Source organism: Lycium barbarum, chromosome 6 (assembly GCF_019175385.1).
Source record: "Lycium barbarum isolate Lr01 chromosome 6, ASM1917538v2, whole genome shotgun sequence".
NCBI lineage: Eukaryota > Viridiplantae > Streptophyta > Magnoliopsida > Solanales > Solanaceae > Lycium > Lycium barbarum.
Window position 1 is genome coordinate 41,921,404 of NC_083342.1, and position 21,404 is coordinate 41,942,807.

A 21,404-nucleotide genomic window follows, 5' to 3' on the forward strand; every position below is an offset into this window, starting at 1 on the left:
AGGCATGGCTGGACATGGGGGAATGGCTAAGACATATCCCCCCCCAAACCACCTCAACTCCCAAACCAGTGTTACCATAGGATAAAACCAAAGTCCCATAATTGTGCACAAGTGTCACCATATATGAAAGTAATTTAATTACAAATAATACTAAAAATAAACTCACAGTCATAATAAGGAAAAAAATTAATACAAATATGGCAGTGCAATGATATATAAAGATAACATAACAACTTCGAAATACTTAGTCAATAGGTGGTACCAACAAAATCATTCTCTTTTTCCTTTGCGTTTGGGTTTTAATGAAAACTGTCCCCTTTTCCAATTAATCCTGAGTTGGGCTAGGCCCAACAACCTTCCAAAATAGAACCCATTTGAAAGTTTAGAGCTTAGGTGAAGTTTCTATCTCTTTTACTCATGTATTCATGCTGTCTATAACTGGCCTATTCCCTTATATACACATGGTATACTTATAATATACACATGTGATGTGTATACCATATGTATATTCCCCTTCCTTTTCATTAGCCTATGCATATTCTGTGCGTATTCATAGTCTATGTATTTAAATTTAGGCCTCGATCATTTCATTCACCTAATTAATCCTTATTCCTCAGAACAGTGTTCAAAGATAAAACTAACTTAACTCTTATACATATCAAATAAATGATTCACTAGCTTCACATGTTAACAGACCTCATAGTAGTAAGTGTGAGAACTGCTTGATGCAATTAACAGAAACACAGCAGGGAGATGTAGGTAAAGTGTCACACCCTAACCTTACTAGGGTGTGATGGGCACCCGACCCTTACATAGGGCCGAGCGAACCCTCCGACTCCTATTACATACATAATCTTTTGAACCTCTAAATAAAGTATACATAATAAAGCTTACTGAAATATTCTTTTTGTTGCTTTCAAATCAAGTAAAATCTGTAACTGTGTAAAACTTATATCATAATACAAACTGACACATCGGCTGACGGAGTCGCTGACAGACTGACTTCCGATACCCACGACTCTGTCTGCAAAGTCTCTAACATCAAACCAAAAATCCTAGCATACAAGCTCTGACTTGGCAGCACTTCCAGAAACAAGTGGAGTCTACCAACTTCGCTGGAACCTCTTCTATAATAGATTTTGTTCACCTGGGTGTACCTGCGCAGCATGAAACGCAGCCCCCGAAGAAGAGGGGTCAGTACGAGCAATGTACTGAGTATGTAAGGCATGAATAGTAACACAGTAAGGAATATAAATATGAATAATAACAGAATGGACATATAGAGCATGTCATGAAGTAAAAGAGTAACCGGTACATCTGAGTGCCACTTAGACGGATACCCTGCATGCTTAGTGCTGTGGAACGTGCAGCCCGATCCATATATATATATATATATATATATATATATATATATATATATATACTGCTGCGGAACGTGCAGCCCGATCCATTTAACCCCATATATACTTTACTTGCTTTGAAAACATTTCTTTTTCATATATCTAGAAAATAGAATATGTCATATTGCCGAGGCGTCGGCAGCCGATCCATTTAACCACATATCCCGCGTCCGGGACGATATCATATCATACCAACTGATCAGGTGGCTACGCGTATATAACGCTCTGCCTTTTTTCCCATCTTCCCCATATACATACATACATATATATATATATATATATATATATATATATATATACATATACATATATCAGCGTCTATAGCGCTCTGCCCTTTTCCCCTTCTTCCCCATATACATATATCATATAGCAGCATGCAGGAGAGCCCAAAGAAAGTCATGTATCCATCGGAGTGACGTAAGGTCGGTAACCTCCGATTATATTATGGAATAACCGTGGGCGTCGTGTCTCACCTTGAAGGGACAATTAATATAAGGCAAGACTATCAATGGAGAGTAACATCATGAGGAAACATAGAACAGGATCATAAGGCATCGTTTCATATATTTAGAATCTTTAAAATAGCCATTGTCCATAAATAGAGTTGAGAAATCAAGAAATAGCTTAACATTTTCATACTGTCATATTCATGGTAGGAACATATCCCCGACATATTTGTCATGGACATCCTCTCATATTTGACGTCATCGTTGTCATTATAAAATCATATTCGTCGTTTTAGTCATAAAAGCTTTCAACCTCTTAAAACTTGGTTTTTGGAAAATATGGGCATTTTGAAAAAAAAAAAACAGTTATGAACTATTAGGAAAAGACTTATACCTTGGAGTCATAGACTTCTAACTTTTTCAAGCTAGGAAGATATAAAAACATTTAAGACATTATAACGTGGGGATCATGCCTTTGAAAGAAAAGAGACGAGCCTTACATACCTGTGCCGCGCCTTACTAGCTACACTTATTCGTCCAATTTGTTAGTCTACATGCAAGAAGATTGACACTATCGTTAGATTCATCGACATATACTTGTCTTAGCCTTTCAAGTACATTCACTTATGGCCTGCCGAAATTTCGGCAGCACCTCCCCTGTAAATACACCATCTCCGAGATTCTAACTCGGCCAAATTTTAATCAACAACAATCCGGGAATTCAACCCGGCCAAACTATCAACAACAATACCAACAATTATTCTAGCAACACTTCAACATTCGATTCAATTCAATTCAATCCAAAACGATCCAATCAACATACTACTTCATCCAACACCTTCCAAATTTAACAAAACAATAACAACTTAATTCTTTCTTTCAAATTTAATCACCACAACCCAACTTACAACCTTCCAAACAAATGTCTCACTTCCAAGTTCATGCATTATATTTATATCCTACACATTATCACATATAAGAAACCATACCAATGTCACACTAACTTTTTCCATAATCCACAAGCAATCACAACTTCACTTCTAACCATTAAATTCTCATTTTACATCATGAAATCCACAACGACATCAACTAGAATATCACATGAAATTGATTCATCATAGCTTACCAAAACATCACCATTCTCAGCCACAACACTACATACATATTTCCATGAATTTTTCATCTTTTTCTATACATTACAACAACAAGCAACATAATACATAGAATTAATTCAATCTACTTTACACAATACAACATACACACACACGGCCAATACTACACATACGCGGCCCAACATCAATATGCATGATTTCATGTTTTTCATCCACTTCTACATACCACAACATGTACCAAGCATCCATAACACAAAAAGGAAGATTGGTTCTTACCTTTTTCCGCTTGCTTCATCAACTTGGCTAGAGTTTCCAACTTGCACAATAAGTGCTCTACTTCTTCCAACAATCACTCCATGTTTGTGACATCCCGTAATCTTGCACATTTGGAAAATTTGAAATAATTGTGACAAGTTAAAGACAAGGCCATATTTTGATCCTATTCAATATACAAGTTGTTCATGGAAAAATATTGATGTGGAAGTGTTGAGGGAGGCTAAGGGTAAAATCGGAATTTTCGGAAATTAGTTTCGTGAAGCACAAATTATTTAACCAACTAATTGGGCTAAAAAAAAAGAGAAAATAAGGCCCAAATAGAGAGGGTGGCCGGCATGATACGTACGTATGATTCCAAGAGTTCTAATTAGTTTGATCCGTAATGATGTCCAAAAGGTACTTGACCTGATTACAGCTTTGATTTTCCAATAATGGCTTCTGAAACGTTTATAGAGCGTTCTGTACTTCAAACGCTCGTAACTTTCGTATACTAATTCCGATTGACCCGAAACTTGTTTTTGAACCTTCAGATGTCGATAATTATGTTTGTAAATAAGTATGTTGTATCTCGGGTCTTGATTTACGTGTACATGGTTTCGCATTATTCTGTTCGTGCAAGCTTCAGTTTGGATTTCACTGAGCCCGTGCCAGGATATGTTCTCGTGCGTACTTCTCTGCATTGTTCACCGCGTCCCTCTCACTTGCGGATCGGGGCACGTTATATTTATGATATGATGACGGGGCGGTGGCCAGGATGGCATATGATGATTTTATTCACCGCGTTCCGCAAAAGAGGGTCGGGGCACGTTACATGCATATATGATATATGATATTGGCATCCATGATGTATGATTCACCGCGTCCCTCACCGAGGGCCGGGGCACGTTACATGCATACATGATACATGATTTACCGCGTCCCTTATAGAGGGCCGGGGCACGTTACATGCATAAGTGATACACGATATTGACATATATGATTTCTTCCACCGCGTCCCTCAGTGGAGGGCCGGGGCACGTTATTTGATATATGCATATACGATACATGATTATGATCTGCATGATCCGTGTTTTGAAAGTAAGTTCCTTGTCACTCTGAAAGACCCATTTATCTTCTGTATTTCCTCTAACATACGATAGCGGCATATATGGTTTATGTCTCGAAGGTAAACGTTTTAGTATTCTGGATAGTGGTCTTACTATGGTACTGGATATTCGTTTATAGTTCTGCTTTCTATATTTCATGCCTTACATACTCAGTACATATTCCGTACTGACCCCCTGTTCTTCGGGGGCTGCGTTCATGCCCGCAGGTACAGACGTTTATAGAGGTGATCCGCCAGCCTAGGGTATACATTCTGCTGTTTGAAGTGCTCCTTTGATCCGGAGCCCACACTTTCGGTACAGATCCTACTGTTGTACATATCTCTGTATTTATGACTATTTTGGGTACGGCGAGGCCCTGTCCCGGCATATGATTCTGTTGTCTGTATTAGAGGCCTGTAGACATGTATGTGGGTCATGGGTCGTGTTTGTTCAGTGATGGTTATTTGGTTCGTTGTCCGGCTTTCCCTTAAACTACGTTAACCTGATTGATTTATGTGCTATAATATAAATAACGGTTTAAATAAGATGTATATGATTTTGTATGCACGGGATTCATACTATGTAAGGGCAAGTGAAAATTAGTTAGTGAGTATGTACGAGTGTCCATGTCGGACACTAGTCGCGGCCTACGGGGTTGGGTCGTGACAGAAGTGGTAGAAGAGCGGTTTGTCCTCGGAATGTCTACAGGCCGTGTCTAGTAGAGTCTTATTTATCGGTGTGTTGTGCACCACATCTATAAACAGGAGGCTACAGGACATTTAGGGTGTTACCTTTCTTTGGATCTTAGATCGTGCGATAGAGCTGTGCTATTAGGATGACTCTTTTCTGACCGGCCGCTATATTTTTCAGTGATGCCTCCGAAGAAGGCGACGGCTGCCCAGAAGTGCAAGGCACTGGCAGGAGAGACCGGTCAGATACAGGGGAATACTCAGGCTAGTGCTCAGATTATGCCCGATAGTGTACCCCAGTCAGAGGGTTCTGCTACACCACCATCCGAGGAGCCTGGAGTGGCTCCACCAGTAGCTTCAGGGGCCCCAGCGCCCGAGCCTCCAGCTCCTCAGCCCGGGGCGGAGGATAGGGCGATGAGAGAGGTTGTACAGTTATTGACGAGGATAGTAGCAGGGCAGGCTCATGGACGCGGGCTAGGGGGTGACGATGCGGATAGGCGTGATAGCCTAAGAGTTCGTGACTTTTTGACATGTAATCCTCCAGAGTTTTATGGGTCTAAGCCCGAAGAGGACCCCCAGGACTTCATTCGGCCGATGCAGCGCTCATTCAGACTGGTCAAGGCTTCTGAGACCGAGTCTGTTGAGTTAGCTTCGCACAGATTACGAGATATCGCGATTAATTGGTATGAGTCCTGGGAGCTGTCCAGAGGCGAGGGTGCCCCTCCAGCCGTGTGGGACGAGTTTGTAGCTGCCTTTCTCAGCCACCTTTTGCCCCCAGAGTTGCGGCGGGCGAGAGTTGACAGGTTTTTACAGCTAAGGCAGAACGGCAGGAGTGTCCGAGAGTACAGCTTGGAGTTTGATTCTCTAGCCAGATATGCACCTACCATAGTAGCGGATATGGCTGACAGGATGCATCGGTACGTGATAGGGTTGGATCGCTACTTGGTTAACAACTGCTTGGCGATGGCATCGCAGACCGGTATGGACATTGTCCGGTTACAGGCTTATGCGCAAGGAATGGAGGACCGGCACAGAGAGGATCAGTCAGGTAGAGATCATGACAGGAGACAACCCAAGAGGGCTAGATCAGCTGGGTATTCCGGGGAGTTTCGAGGCGGACAGCCTCAACAGCATATTAGACAGTTTTCTCAGCCAGCACAAAGTACACCCCTACAGGTTACCGGCAAGGGATTTGATAGCATTGGATATTCCGGAGCTGGTCAAAGCTCTAGAGTTTCGGGTTCACAGACGAGTAGAGGGGTCAGTCAGACGAGGCCACTTATGCCTCAGTGCCCTCAGTGCGGCAGGTGCCATCTGGGGGAATGCCGTCGCGCCACCGGTGCTTGTTTTACTTGCGACCGTCAAGGCCACGTTATGAGGGAGTGGCCATTTAGAGGCGGTTCAGCCCAGCTTACTGGATCAGTTGCTGGATCATCTTCCCCTTCTGTAGCTATGCGGCCGACACCAGCAGGCCGCGGCAGAGGTCGTGGCGAAGCTCTCGGTTCCAGCGGTCCTTCGAACCGCACATATGCTTTGGCCAGACGGCAGGATCAGGAGGCGCCACCAGATGTAGTTACAGGTATATTACTATCTTCTTTCGGAATTTTTATGCATTGACAGATTTAGATTCTATTTTATCATATATTTCCCCCCGATTGCTAGCAGAATTGGGATAAGAACCCGAACTGATAAAACCGGCGGAGGCAGCCACCCACACAGATAAAAGGGTGAATGTTAGAAATTTCAAAGGCTAACTCCGTAGTTATATGATCAGGAAGACAAAAGGGCCTCTTCAGATTGGAGTGGGGCCCGCTACTAAAATTTTTCAAAGAAAGTTGTTAAGACCCCGACTTGCCCTAGATTATGTGATAAAAGTCGTGCGGGGAAGTGGATGCGATCATACAACACTAACGCACCGGATCCCATCAGAACTCCGAAGTTAAGCGTGCTAGGCTCTGAGTAATTTTGGGATGGGTGACCCCCTGGGAAGTACACCGAATTTTTCATAAATATAGATATAAAAGACAAATGGGAAGTTTGGAGTAACCTAAAGGAAATTAGATGTACTGAACGGTTAGAAACCCTGAATAGGTCGGGTAGGCTAAGGCAGACTCGGCCGGTGAAGAAAAAGGAAGCGCAACGCAGTTCTGGAATCAGAGTAAGTTTGAATAAGTGTTTGGAAATGTTTTGTGAGCAGAATGGTAGTAAATATACGTGTATGCGTACGACGTCCCACTTATGACTGTACCGATCGACGGTGGGCCCCAGCAGTCGGTGTTATAATATATGAAAGACATTGACTGAACGGAACCTAAAAGACAAAACGAAAGACATGGTACAACTGTTATAAGTAGACTGATGCCGGTTTCGCCACTAGTTAAAGCTGGAAAGTATTAGTACAACGGTGTTCGGGAATAAAAAGGAAGCGAGTACAAAACAAAAGGAAAAGAAAAAAAGAAAAAGTAATTGTAACGTTTGGAAAGTTTGAAGGAAAGAAAGAAACCTCCCCGAAGTGCCACGAGACCCCCTAAGGTCAGTTGAACATTCGAGGACGAATGTTCTAAAGGGGGGAGGATGTTACATCCCGTAATCTTGCACATTTGGAAAATTTGAAATAATTGTGACAAGTTAAAGTCAAGGCCATAATTTGATCTTATTCAATATACAAGTTGTTCATGGAAAAATATTGATGTGGAAGTGTTGAGGGAGGCTAAGGGTAAAATCGGAATTTTCGAAAATTAGTTTCGTGAATCACAAATTATTTAACCAACTAATTGGGCTAAAAAAAAAAGAGAAAATAAGGCCCAAATAGAGAGGGTGGCCGGCCAACTTGTTATTGGCCCAAGCCCATAAGATTTAATTCATGTGTTAAATAAGGGAAAAGGCCACAATTTATTCATTGTTCAAGAAAGTTCAAGAACACAAAAAAGAAGAGAAAAAAAAAGAAGAGGCCATTCGGCCCTTAGAAGAAAAATAAAATCTTGGAGTTCAAGCTTTGATTCAAAAATCATAATTCTCTCGTATTCCTACTAAGTTCAAGGCGCTCTTCAACGTGGCATAATTATTTAACCGAGAAAACCACGTTTGCGGCAAGTGGAAAGTTGAAGAAAAGGTAAGAATTTCATGTTCTTATTATGTTGTGGAAGGTTATATGTGTTGTGTTATGTGGAAATGAATGAAAGTATGAAATTTGTGTGTTGTGGGTATATATGTGTATAGCCGTGTAGTGTTGTTGGTGGGGAGGAATGAACAAATTTCATTTATTATGTCAATTGTGTTGTAATGGCCTTTTAATGCAAATGGAAGAATTCTAGTTCAAGTTAGCATGAAAAATTTGTTGTTGAGTTGTTGTCGGAAAGTATGTGATTTTATTATAAATTATGTAATTGAGGAAATGAAGTTGTAAGATGCAAATGGTGATTGTTGTAAGTGAAATTGGAAGATAAAAATGTGTTGTGAATGTTTATGTTGAAAATTGGAGGTTTTGGGTGGATTATGGTTTGGTGGAACTTTTGTATATTTTGTAGAATAATGTGAAATGCTTCCGAATTGTATTTGAATGGTCTTGAATTAGTGAATGAATATGAAAGCGTTGACATTAGTTTGAAAGTGTGAAGTTGGATTAGAAGTTGTTGCATTATGTAGAAAGGAGGGTTAATTATGTTGGAATGTGTTTTGTAGTGATTGTGAATGCTGTTGGTATTGTTGTTGTATTTTTTGCCGAGTTAATTCTCGGGGATGGCGCATTTACAGGGGAGATGCTGCCCAAATTTTTGTAGACAAGTGTTGATTTAAGATTTAACTTCTAAAGGCTTCTAAATAAATGTTTGGTAAATGTGACCAAATTGTAGATTTTGGAGAATTTGGAACTTGAATTTGGAGAAGCTTAAGAAGCGGAAAAGGTATGTAAGGCTTACCTTTCTTTCCTTTGGCATGTCTTAGGCATAATAGGTTTGAATACTAGCCTCGGGGACGATTCTACTCCTAGAAATCCGAGTTTAGATTTGGCCCTTTTTCATTCAGTGGAATTGAATTAGATACTCTACGCTTTGTTGGAATAAAATAACTTAAACACCCATAACCTTCACAAATGGAACCGAATTGTCCTAAAACTTTCATAGATGACTCTATAAAGTCTAATGTTCGTAATTTAGGAACGCCACCTGAACTTGACCCGAGGTGGGCCCGCGATCCCCGAAATCTTTCCATATTGATCTAATTGACTTATCTCCGAGTGATATTCAAGGAATACTTTGACTATTGTTCCTATTACTAGAGAATGAGTGTTGACTATTCCATTGAGTCCCATGGCATACTTTGATACGTACATATGGCTCTAAAGTCTCTATTCGGTTGAATTCATAATGTTATTGGAAAGCTACTTAATAGGTTGTTACTTGAATTTCCAAATACGGACTTACGAAGGTTGTTAGAAGGCCCCGTACTTTAAAGGCTCTACTTAATAAGTTCCGAGTTTGTCTACGATCCCTATTGGCCTATTGATACGAGTATACATAGTATGGTTAAGATTTTTGCATGATTGAGTAACAAGCTAAGTGTAAGAATTTTTGACCTTAAGATAATTTTGTAAGTATTAATGTCTTTAACCTTGTATAAAATTTCGGCACTAATACGTTATATCCGTGGATCGGGCTGCACGTTCCGCAGCAACACACTGTATGATATCCTATGAGTATGCATGTATGAATATGTTATATACGTATATGATATATGATGTCGGTACATTGATATGACTAAAGTTTGATTATTAAATGCTAGCACATCAATTATTCTACCGAGTCTTTGACATACCTTGATACGTACGTATGATTCCAAGAGTTCTAATTAGTTTGATCCATAATGATGTCCAAAAGGTACTTGACCTGATTACAGCTTTGATTTTCCAATAATGGCTTCTGAAACGTTTATAGAGCGTTCTGTACTTCAAACGCTCTTAGCTTTCGTATACTAATTCCGATTGACCCGAAACTTGTTTTTGAACCTTCAGATGTCGATAAGTATGTTGTATCTCGGGTCTTGATTTAAGTGTACATGGTTTCGCATTATTCTGTTCGTGCAAGCTTCAGTTTGGATTTCACTGAGCCCGTGCCAGGATATGTTCTCGTGCGCACTTCTCTGCATTGTTCACCGCGTCCCTCTCACTTGCGGATCGGGGCACGTTATATTTATGATATGATGACGGGGCGGTGGCCAGGATGGCATATGATGATTTTATTCACCGCGTTCCGCAAAAGAGGGTCGGGGCACGTTACATGCACATATGATATATGATATTGGCATCCATGATGTATGATTCACCGCGTCCCTCACCGAGGGCCGGGGCACGTTACATGCATACATGATACATGATTAACGCGTCCCTTATAGAGGGCCGGGGCACGTTACATGCATAAGTGATACACGATATTGACATATATGATTTCTTCCACCGCGTCCCTCAATGGAGGGCCGGGGCACGTTATTTGATATATGCATATACGATACATGATTCTGATCTGCATGATCTGTGTTTTGAAAGTAAGTTCCGTGTCACTCTGAAAGACCCATTTATCTTCTGTATTTCCTTTGACAAACGATAGCGGCATATATGGTTTATGTCTCGAAGGTAAACGTTTTAGTATTCTGGATAGTGCTTTTACTCTGGTACTGGATATTCGTTTATAGTTCTGCTTTCTATATTTCATGCCTTACATACTCAGTACATATTCCGTACTGATCCCCTGTTCTTCGGGGGCTGCGTTCATGCCCGCAGGTACAGACGTTTATAGAGGTGATCCGCCAGCCTAGGGTATACATTCTGCTGTTTGAAGTGCTCCTTTGATCCGGAGCCCACACTTTCGGTACAGATCCTACTGTTGTACATATCTCTGTATTTATGACTATTTTGGGTACGGCGGGGCCCTGTCCCGTCATATGGTTCTGTTGTCTGTATTAGAGGCCTGTAGACATGTATGTGGGTCATGGGTCGTGTTTGTTCAGTGATGGTTATTTGGTTCGTTGTCCGGATTTCCCCTAAACTACGTTAACCTGATTGATTTATGTGCTATAATATAAATAACGGTTTAAATAAGATGTATATGATTTTGTATGCACGGGATACTATGTAAGGGCAAGTGAAAATTGGTTAGTGAGTATGTACGGGTGTCCATGTCGGACACTAGTCACGGCCTACGGGGTTGGGTCGTGACAATGTTGTAGAGGACCTTCCATTTAGTGAAAATACTAGAGTGGAATAATTCTTCTTGGTCAATTTTTGTGACCTCATTTTTGGTGGCCATGGCCGAATGGCTCCTACCTCTCTCCTCTTTTTTTTTTTTTTTTTTGTTCTTGCTTTGTCTTGAATTAAAAGATGAGCTCATATATATATATATATATATATATATATATATATATATATATATATATATATATATATATATATATATATATATATATATATATATAATTCCTCAAGCATGTGAGGGGCACATGCCCCTCTCTCCAGTTTTCTAGATTTTTCCCTCTCTTTCTTGAAATTAAACAAGGAAGACTAAGTGTCTTCTTGTGTACACTTTAGTCCCCATTAATTAAAAATGTGCACATATTCCACACATATCACACGGCCAACATGGCCTTTCAAGAACTTTCATGAAATTTTTGTGAAATTCCCATTTTTCCCCTAGACTTCCACAATATTACCATGAACCATTTTGCGAATTTCCCTTTTTGCCCTTAGCCTTCCTCAATATTTCCATACCACTAATGTTCATAAATAATGTTCATCACCAACTTGTACATTAAAATAATTTTGGACGATGGTCATTTCCTTAACCTTGCCACTACTACCTTGAAATATCCGAACGTACAAAATGCGGGATATAACATCCTCCTCCCCTTTAGAACATTCGTCCTCGAATGTTCAACTGATCTTGTGGGGTGTCATCATACTTCGGGAGGGTCCCTTTCATAGTCGTTCTTCTCTTTATGCCCATTCCTTATCCTTTATCTTATTTTCTTTATCATCAAACTCCTGGGTCTTTACTCGAGTCCTTATTTCGTGTCATAGGTTTCCTAATCCACTACACCAACTCGTTTTTACTTTCATGCATCCCCTTAATAAGCCGATATGGTTTAAACTCTGGCTCCAGGCTAATAAGTTTCCTTCCTTTGGACTTGAAACCTATAACATGTTCTCCCCCCCCCCCCCCTTTAAGGGGTTCCTTATATACCAACAGTCCTTTTATGAAGTCTTCATCTATACCTTATTCCTTGTCTTCCTCCCAACTCCGTGCCTAACATGTCGAAAACTTCTTGTCCTAGGTTTTTCTTTTACTTTCCGTCGATGTCCTTCTTTTGTCCACATTTCCACACCCTTCCATCCACTATTCGTCCTTTCACTTGCTTAGTTCACTTGTTCGTAATTCCTTCTTAACTACGTGTTTGTGTTGTAGTTGTGCGTCCATTTCTCTCAAGCGTTCTGCTACTTTGTTCTTAACACAGAATCCTTACAAATTTTCACTCTCCCTATCCTTGTTCATCGAACCTCTAACTATATTAATATAGCTATGCATCTATTCCTATATACTCCTTCCAAGGACCTAAGTCTCTTAATACCGTCGCAAAGCCTAAACATTTCTTCTCTTTCCTCACATTTCCTCTATCCTAGTCACTATTCCCTTAGTCCCACTTATCGAAATCGGCTCTCGAGACTCATACACCCCCTTCTGTTTCCTTTTACCACACTCTATCCCTTTTCACATGCCTACCTTAAGTTCTTACCCAAATAGTCTCATGCTTAGCCGGTAGTTTCTCTCGGGAGCTTCCTTTACTCAGGTTTTCCTTACCTTTCACCTCCTTCCGACACTTTGTTCTCTTTGTTTTCCATCTACTCACTCTCTTTCTTTTCTAAGTGGCGTTGTACTAGAATCTCCACTCTTAACCTATAGTAAAAATAATAGCAGATTACCTGGTAACACTTGTACTATTTATTTTTGTCGTCCCTCAAACTTCGGTACCCTTGCGTGATCAATGCCTTTCCTTACCGTAGCTCCGGTTGCTAGGGCACACACGCCACCGATGCCATCATATGTGGAATATCCCACACATTCATATATACATATGTATATTTTTACTATCAACTAGCCCACAAAATATCTCCGAACGCTATTCAAGCCTATCCTGATTCCCGAGCTGTGACGCACTCTTTGTCTCTTCACTGAGCTAGTCTGCCTCGTTCTACGCGTCTTCTTATGGTCTCCAACCATCCCATATGCTCTAGTTTCCCTTAGGCTACCCTAACTTCTCATTTGCCTCTCATGTTTCAATTTATAGAATTTTTGCATACTTCCCAGGGGGGTCACCCATCCTCCCACTTTAGCACGCTTAACCTCGAAACTTTGGTTGAATTCAGTGCCTTAATGATGCTATAATCACGTCCACTTCCTCATATGACCTTTATTACCTGATCTGGAGCAAGTCAAGGTTTCACAGACTTCGAGGCATTTTCGTAACACGTCCTTTCTTTTACAATTACTGTTTTGCCCTTCTTGATTTTCAATGTTCACCTTCCGCCTGTGTGTATGGCTACCTCCTATCCTGGACTTCAAGTTTCCCGATTGTAGTGACCGCACCTTCATCGCCACGCCAGACCCATAGGTCCTCTAGAACAACACATCCCGTTTATTGTCTGTTTGCGGCATTTCCTTTCCATGTTTCCTTCTGTTAAGCGTATCCATTCTAGTAGTATCTCCTTTACCACTCCTACTATTCAAGATCTGTGTGTCGCAAATCTTTACAATACTTCACAGGACATACGGTTATATGGCACATTCCAGCCATCCAGAACTTCCAGTCCCAAGTAACAGAACAAAATATCCAGACTTACCTCTGTGACTTGCCATATCGTCACTCGCCTTCTTCCGTCGATACTAGGCGTCTGCGGAAATCAACGATTAGTATAAGGAATCTTATTTCCTATGACATGGCTCTATCGCACGATCTAAGACAGAAAGAAGGTCAACAATCCCTAGATGCCCCGCAGCCTTCTGTTTATAAATGTGGCCGGCTTCACACCCATAAACAGGACTCTACTGGACACAACTTTGCAGACAACCCTTAGACCAACCTGGCTCTGATACCACTTTGTCACACCCTAACCTTACTAGGGTGTGATGGGCACCCGACCCTTACTTAGGGCCGAGCGAACCCTCCGACTCCTATTACATACATAATCTTTTGAACCTCTAAATCAAGTATACATAATAAAGCTTACTGAAATATTCTTTTTGTTGCTTTCAACTCAAGTAAAATCTGTAACTGTGTAAAACTTATATCATAATACAAACTGACACATCGGCTGACGGAGCCGCTAACAGACTGACTTCCGATACCCACGACTCTGTCTGCAAAGTCTCTAACATCAAACCAGAAATCCTAGCATACAAGGTCTGACTTGGTAGCATTTCCAGGAACAAGTGGAGTCTACCAACTTCGCTGGAACCTATTCTATAATAGCTTTTGTTCACCTGGGCCCACCTGCGACGCATGAAACGCAGCCCCCGAAGAAGAGGGGTCAGTACGAGCAATGTACTGAGTATATAAGGCATGAATAGTAACACAGTAAGGAATATAAATATGAATAATAACAGAATGGACATATAGAGCATGTCATGAAGTAAAAGAGTAACCGGTACATCTGAGTGCCACTTAGACGGATACCCTGCATGCTTAGTGCTGCGGAACGTGCAGCCCGATCTATATATATATATATACTACTGCGGAACGTGCAGCCCGATCCATTTAACCCCATATATACTTTACTTGCTTTGAACACATTTCTTTTTCATATATCTAGAAAATAGAATATGTCATATTGCCGAGGCGTCGGCAGCCGATCCATTTAACCACATATCCCGCGTCCGGGACGATATCAAAGCATACCAACTGATCAGGTGGCTACGCGTATATAACGCTCTGCCCTTTTTCCCATCTTCCCCATATACATATATATATATACATATATCAGCGTCTATAGCGCTCTGCCCTTTTCCCCTTCTTCCCCATATACATATACATATACATATACATATATCATATAGCAGCATGCAGGAGAGCCCAAAGAAAGTCATGTATCCATCGGAGTGACGTAAGGTAGGTAACCTCCGATTATATTATGGAATAACCGTGGGCGTCATGTCTCACCTTCAAGGGACAATTAATATAAGGCAAGACTATCAATGGAGAGTAACATCATGAGGAAACATAGAACAGGATCATAAGGCATCGTTTCATATATTTAGAATCTTTAAAATAGCCATTGTCCATAAATAGAGTTGAGAAATCAAGAAATAGCTTAACATTTTCATACTGTCATATTCATGGTAGGAACATATCCCCGACATATTTGTCATGGACATCCTCTCATATTTGACGTCATCGTTGTCATTATAAAATCATATTCGTCGTTTTAGTCATAAAAGCTTTCAACCTCTTAAAACTTGGTTTTTGGAAAATATGGGCATTTTGAAAAAACAAAAAACAGTTATGAACTATTAGGAAAAGACTTATACCTTAGAGTCATAGACTTCTAACTTTTGCAAGCTAGGAAGATATAAAAACATTTAAGACATTATAACGTGGGGATCATGCCTTTGAAAGAAAAGAGACGAGCCTTACATACCTGTGCCGCGCCTTACTAGCTACACTTATTCGTCCAACTTGTGAGTCTACATGCAAGAAGATTGACACTATCGTTAGATTCATCGACATATACTTGTCTTAGCCTTTCAAGTACATTCACTTATGGCCTGCCGAAATTTCAGCAGCACCTCCCCTGTAAATACACCATCCCCGAGATTCTAGCTCGGCCAAATTTTAATCAACAACAATCCGGGAATTCAACCCGGCCAAACTATCAACAACAATACCAACAATTATTCTAGCAACACTTCAACATTCGATTCAATTCAATTCAATTCAAAACGATCCAATCAACATACTACTTCATCCAACACCTTCCAAATTTAACAAAACAATAACAACTTAATTCTTTCTTTCAAATTTAATCACCACAACCCAACTTACAACCTTCCAAACAAATGTCTTACTTCCACGTTCATGCATTATATTTATATCCTACACATTATCACATATAAGAAACCATACCAATGTCACACTAACTTTTTCTATAATCCACAAGAAATCACAACTTCACTTCTAACCATTAAATTCTCATTTTACATCATGAAATCCATAACGACATCAACTAGAATATCACATGAAATTGATTCATCATAGCTTACCAAAACATCACCATTCTCGGCCACAACACTACATACATATTTCCATGAATTTTTCATCTTTTTCTATACATTACAACAACAAGCAACATACTACATAGAATTAATTCAATCTACTTTACACAATACAACATACACACACACGGCCAATACTACACATACGCGGCCCAACATCAACATGCATGATTTCATGTTTTTCATCCACTTCTACATACCACAACATGTACCAAGCATCCATAACACATGAAGGAAGATTGGTTCTTACCTTTTTCCGCTTGCTTCTTCAACTTGGCTAGAGTTTCCAACTTGCACAATAATTGCTCTACTTCTTCCAACAATCACTCCATGTTGTAGAGGACCTTCCATTTAGTGAAAATACTAGAGTGGAATAATTCTTCTTGAATTAAAAGATGAGCTCATATATATATATATATATATATAATTCCTCAAGCATGTGAGGGGCACATGCCCCTCTCTCCATTTTTCTAGATTTTTCCCTCTCTTTCTTGAAATTAAACAAGGAAGACTAAGTTTCTTCTTGTGTACACTTTAGTCCCCATTAATTAAAAATGTGCACATATTCCACACATATCACACGGCCAACATGGCCTTTCAAGAACTTTCATGAATTTTTTGTGAAATTCCCATTTTGCCCCTAGACTTCCACAATATTACCATGAACCATTTTGCGAATTTCCCTTTTTGCCCTTAGCCTTCCTCAATATTTCCATGCCACTAATGTTCATAAATAATGTTCATCACCAACTTGTACATTAAAATAATTTTGGACGATGGTCATTTCCTTAACCTTGCCACTACTACCTTGAAATATCCGAACGTACAAAATGCGGGATATAACATAAAGAGAGAAAATCCAATAATCTTATGATTACCAAAAACATGGTTGGAACACCAAGAAATTTGAATTAAAACAACATTAAATGAATTGAGACTGTGCAATTTATATTCTCAGGAAAACCCATAGAAATGAACCTTTGGTTTAGTCAAGCAGTAGTAAGAGCATGTACCCAACAAGATTTCATGTGAATTGCCACTTGAGTAAAAAAGAGAAATGAGCAGCTATGCATCACCAAGTCTCACAGAAAAAGAATGGAATAAGGTTTTAAAAACAACTCTTTGCGACCCAAGATTTTTTAAACTCCTAAAAAGGACTCTCATTATAACGGTCTTAAACTAGTCCATTTCTCTTAGAAAGAAAGCAAAAATCACCCTATTGAAATAACAAGTTTATTTTTTCTAACTTCCCTTTAGACATTTAAACAAGTTAACCTTTTTCCCACCCTTTTCTATTTCCAACCTTTGATAAAAAGGTGAGATTCAAGGAAGATCAATGCATCCTCATAACAGGAATGCCCCCATGGTCCATAGGCTGTGTCATGACACCCTTCATTTTGAGGGTAGGAACTATAAGTCAAGCTAAGCTAGACTCTTCCCTGCCCCCTCTTTGAGGTGTCTTGAAAAGACCACCCTATGCCAAGTGGTTCAGACTGTTTTAAGAGCACTCACAACATCCTCAAGCCACAACATTAAACCAATTCCAACTTGTCACTTATTCATTTTTTAAACACAGATTTAGTATTCAATTATTTTATCCTACAGTTCTAAACGTGACAGGGCTTTAAATAGACAAACATTATAGAGACAGACCATATTAGACAGAGTACAACTTTACCTTTCCCATCCAAATTTAAACTACCATGCACATCAAAGTCTAAATGCAACAGTTCAAGTTCAAGAGTAAGGATCCTCACCAACCTTATGTTAACTAAAATGTACTCTTCCCAAATTCAAACTAAGTCTAGCACACAATACATACAGGTCTAAACATAAATGTATCATGTAGGTTTTATTGAACATATTCATTCTTAAGCAACACAAAGCAAACAAGTTGAACTCTAAAAATATGGATCCAAGCCTTGGTGAATAACTTACTCTCAGAACTTAGTCAATAGCAACTTTTAATCCCTTTAATTATGGTAGAAAATATGGCATACCCTCACACTTTGTTTTAAATCAGTTTTAACAGCATAACTCTCAAAGGTTCCCTCCCAGGCATGGTAAACTACTTATAACCAAATATAAGGTTCCTGTGAATCCCACAGCTATGGGAACTGAAAGAGAAACAGGGTAGGGTGAGGTCATCACCTCCATATTTCTCTCCTGAATCTTGCTTTCAGTAAAAGGGGAACAAATGCGCCACTGGTCATTACCTCCAATTCATACCTAAGCTCACCCTTTACTCTCTCAACGTAACCTCAATCCTTTACCTCACCCTCATACCTAATGGCAGCCACCAAAACCTTGTGGTTAAAACTAGTTTGACACTGCCCTTTAAATTAAATCCCATCTAAACACCTAGTTGACCATTCAAGTAAACAGTTTTAATCAATTCAGTCTAGGGTCTCAACTATGAAAACTATTTTGAATTCCTTTTAGACATTACCACTTTGAAAAGATTTGAGCATCTTAATCATTATAAGCTTAAGTTAGAATGAACACCAATACTTAGACTCAAATAACTTCTTCGACTGGTTGATTAATAATTTTTAACAGTCAAGATCATATTAGGACTTAATTACCCTTTTTAAATCTCACTAGACCTCTTTTGAAGACTCAAGCATGAACTAGACATAAAAGGGGGAGGGTCTGATAACATAAATAGTCAAGACTAGACTCTGCTTGAATGAACAACCATGACACACAATCATCCTACTTGTACCTAGGTATCCTGATTCATTTGAGATGATTTTACAACTTCATAAACCTACACTAGCTTTCTAATGGACCATTTGGGAACCTATTATCAAATAAACGAATCTTAATCTCAACCTTCATTTTAAAACTTCTATATTAGATTCTAGAGTGTTATTGCTTCAACTTACCTTTAATGTATAGCCTACAACTACTCAATTTTTTTTAGGCTAATCCAAAACATACTCAAACAGACTTAGGTAGACTCAAACCCATTCAAATGCAAACAGACCCCATTTAATCTTACTTTAGTGCCTTAACCACATCATGAGACTCCTATAAGTATGCCTAGACTCTTTTAAGCTTTATTTTAATCCAATCATGATCGTTATTTTATCCTAATCATGATCCTTATTTTACCCTAATCATGACTCATGCTATCTAATTGACATAGACAAAGTATACAGATTTAGGAAAGCAGATTGAAGATTCAAATTTGACATAGTCTCATTAAGGAAATAGCAACTGCCTTAAATGATTCAAGATGGATCATCACAGCACCTTAGCAATCTATTACATTCAAATTGGATTAGTATTGGTCTAAAAGTTCACTGGATTATTATTATGAATCATGTAATCACATTTTTGTCATGTCTAAGGGTTGAGCAGCCAAACAAGAAATTTCAACATCTAATAAAGCACACAACAATCTGTTTATCCCTATCTATAGAACAACATCAATACGTTATCTAATCTCATACATTCAGTCCATATTAACAACCAATATTAAGGTTTAAACAGGTATCTTTTGAAAATAAGGAAGTAATCTTTTTTTCCAAACATCTAATGAACATTAAGCATTACTTGGAACAACACATTACCAATTAATTGAACCAAAAATAATCTAACATCAAACAGACCATTGTCACCTAACAAGCTACTTAATAACAAAAATAAGCAACAAAGATAAAATGTTACCCTTTTAAAGTGCAACCGTGGTCAAAATTGAACTTGAAAGCCTTTGTGCTTCCAAAACCACACTCAGCCACACCAGACTCGAAAACAAGGAAGAAATGAATTTTTTAGAACTAAGAAAACCTCAACCTAAGTCAAAGCCTTAAAAGTTTTATACTAAGATGCTTGAATTCGAAGTTTCTAGCCTCTTTTATTTTTTCCCCATTTTTTCCCACTTTCTTTCATGGTGAGGGTGGGGTTCTACTTATAGAACCCAAAAATTGTTCAAACCCTCAAAGCATCGATGTGGGACAACTAATATTTCCCAGAAAATGAACTTGTAAAGCGAATCTATGGCTTAAAACAACTTAACAACAAATGAACGTCTAGATCTGAGCCTTATTCGACTCGATCCAAACCCTTCACCCCCAACCAATGGAAATCAAGAAAAATTAACACAATACAACAAAAGTCAGACAACAATAATCAACTTTGACTAAATGTTTTTTTTAAAAGAAAAAATCAAAAGGAAAAGGTTCCATTACCGATTTTGGAAAGATTTGGGTAAAAACAGCCTTAACATTAATTCATTGCACGTAAATGATGCTATAAAGTTGTGCATCTTACACTTGCTCTATGATTTTTCCATTTTTGGAATGAGAGAGAGAAGGAGAGCCAGACGGCGGCTTAGGGTTTTGCGAGAAAGAGGAAGAGAGAGAAAGGGAATGGGAAAGGGCTCGTTTTAAATGAGAAATAAAAGGGGATATACCCTTTATCTGTATTAACTGAGTTGGGCCTGGTCTTGGCCTGTTTTGGGCTGGACTTGGTCCAATTTTTTTTTTTTAAATTTTTTATATAAGGTTGGCCCCTTTTTGTAGTGTGTGTATATATATATACCTAGTGTATACATGTGTATATATAGAGTAAAAATAGGTAATTTCATAATTAGATAAAAATTGAATTTGATTATTGGTAATAGTATTTTAATTATAAACAAATTAGGACATACTTAACCTATTAAAGTAATTTAAAAAATGGCCAATTGGGTTAATGGGCTTAATTTTGCGGATATGGCCCTGATTGATTTTAATCCAACTCATTATTTCAATTATGACCACATTTGGCCTTAATTGATTTTAATCTAACTGGTTATTTCAATTATGGTCATATTTGGCCTAATTAGCAGATTTAGAAATTAAATTGCATTAATGACCTTAATTAATTGCATTAATGACCTTAATTAATTGGATCCAATGAATTTGGTTATTTCAATTAAGGCCATTAAGAGGCTAATTTACAAAAATGACCCCAATTTCCTTAAACCATGAATTGGTTAAATTAATTGTGGCCATAACAAAATAATCAAATAATTTTAAAAATCAATTTGCACTAATGACCACTTAATTGACTAATTAAAACATTTATGGATAATT

The 21,404-nt window shown here is 38.9% G+C and overlaps 1 long non-coding RNA gene across 2 annotated transcripts; it reads right to left on the reverse strand.

Moving 5' to 3' along the window:
* Window positions 1–692: 692 nt before the first annotated feature.
* Window positions 693–20,837, reverse strand: LOC132643816 (uncharacterized). Of its 2 annotated transcripts, none has more exons than XR_009583776.1 (5): window positions 20,517–20,837; window positions 15,687–15,732; window positions 3,235–3,335; window positions 2,351–2,396; window positions 693–1,157 (listed from the first exon to the last, which is right to left on the reverse strand). It is a non-coding gene; the product is annotated as an uncharacterized LOC132643816 (long non-coding RNA). The 2 variants fall into 2 exon arrangements; XR_009583775.1 differs by lacking the exon at window positions 20,517–20,837 and adding an exon at window positions 16,571–20,505.
* Window positions 20,838–21,404: the final 567 nt, after the last annotated feature.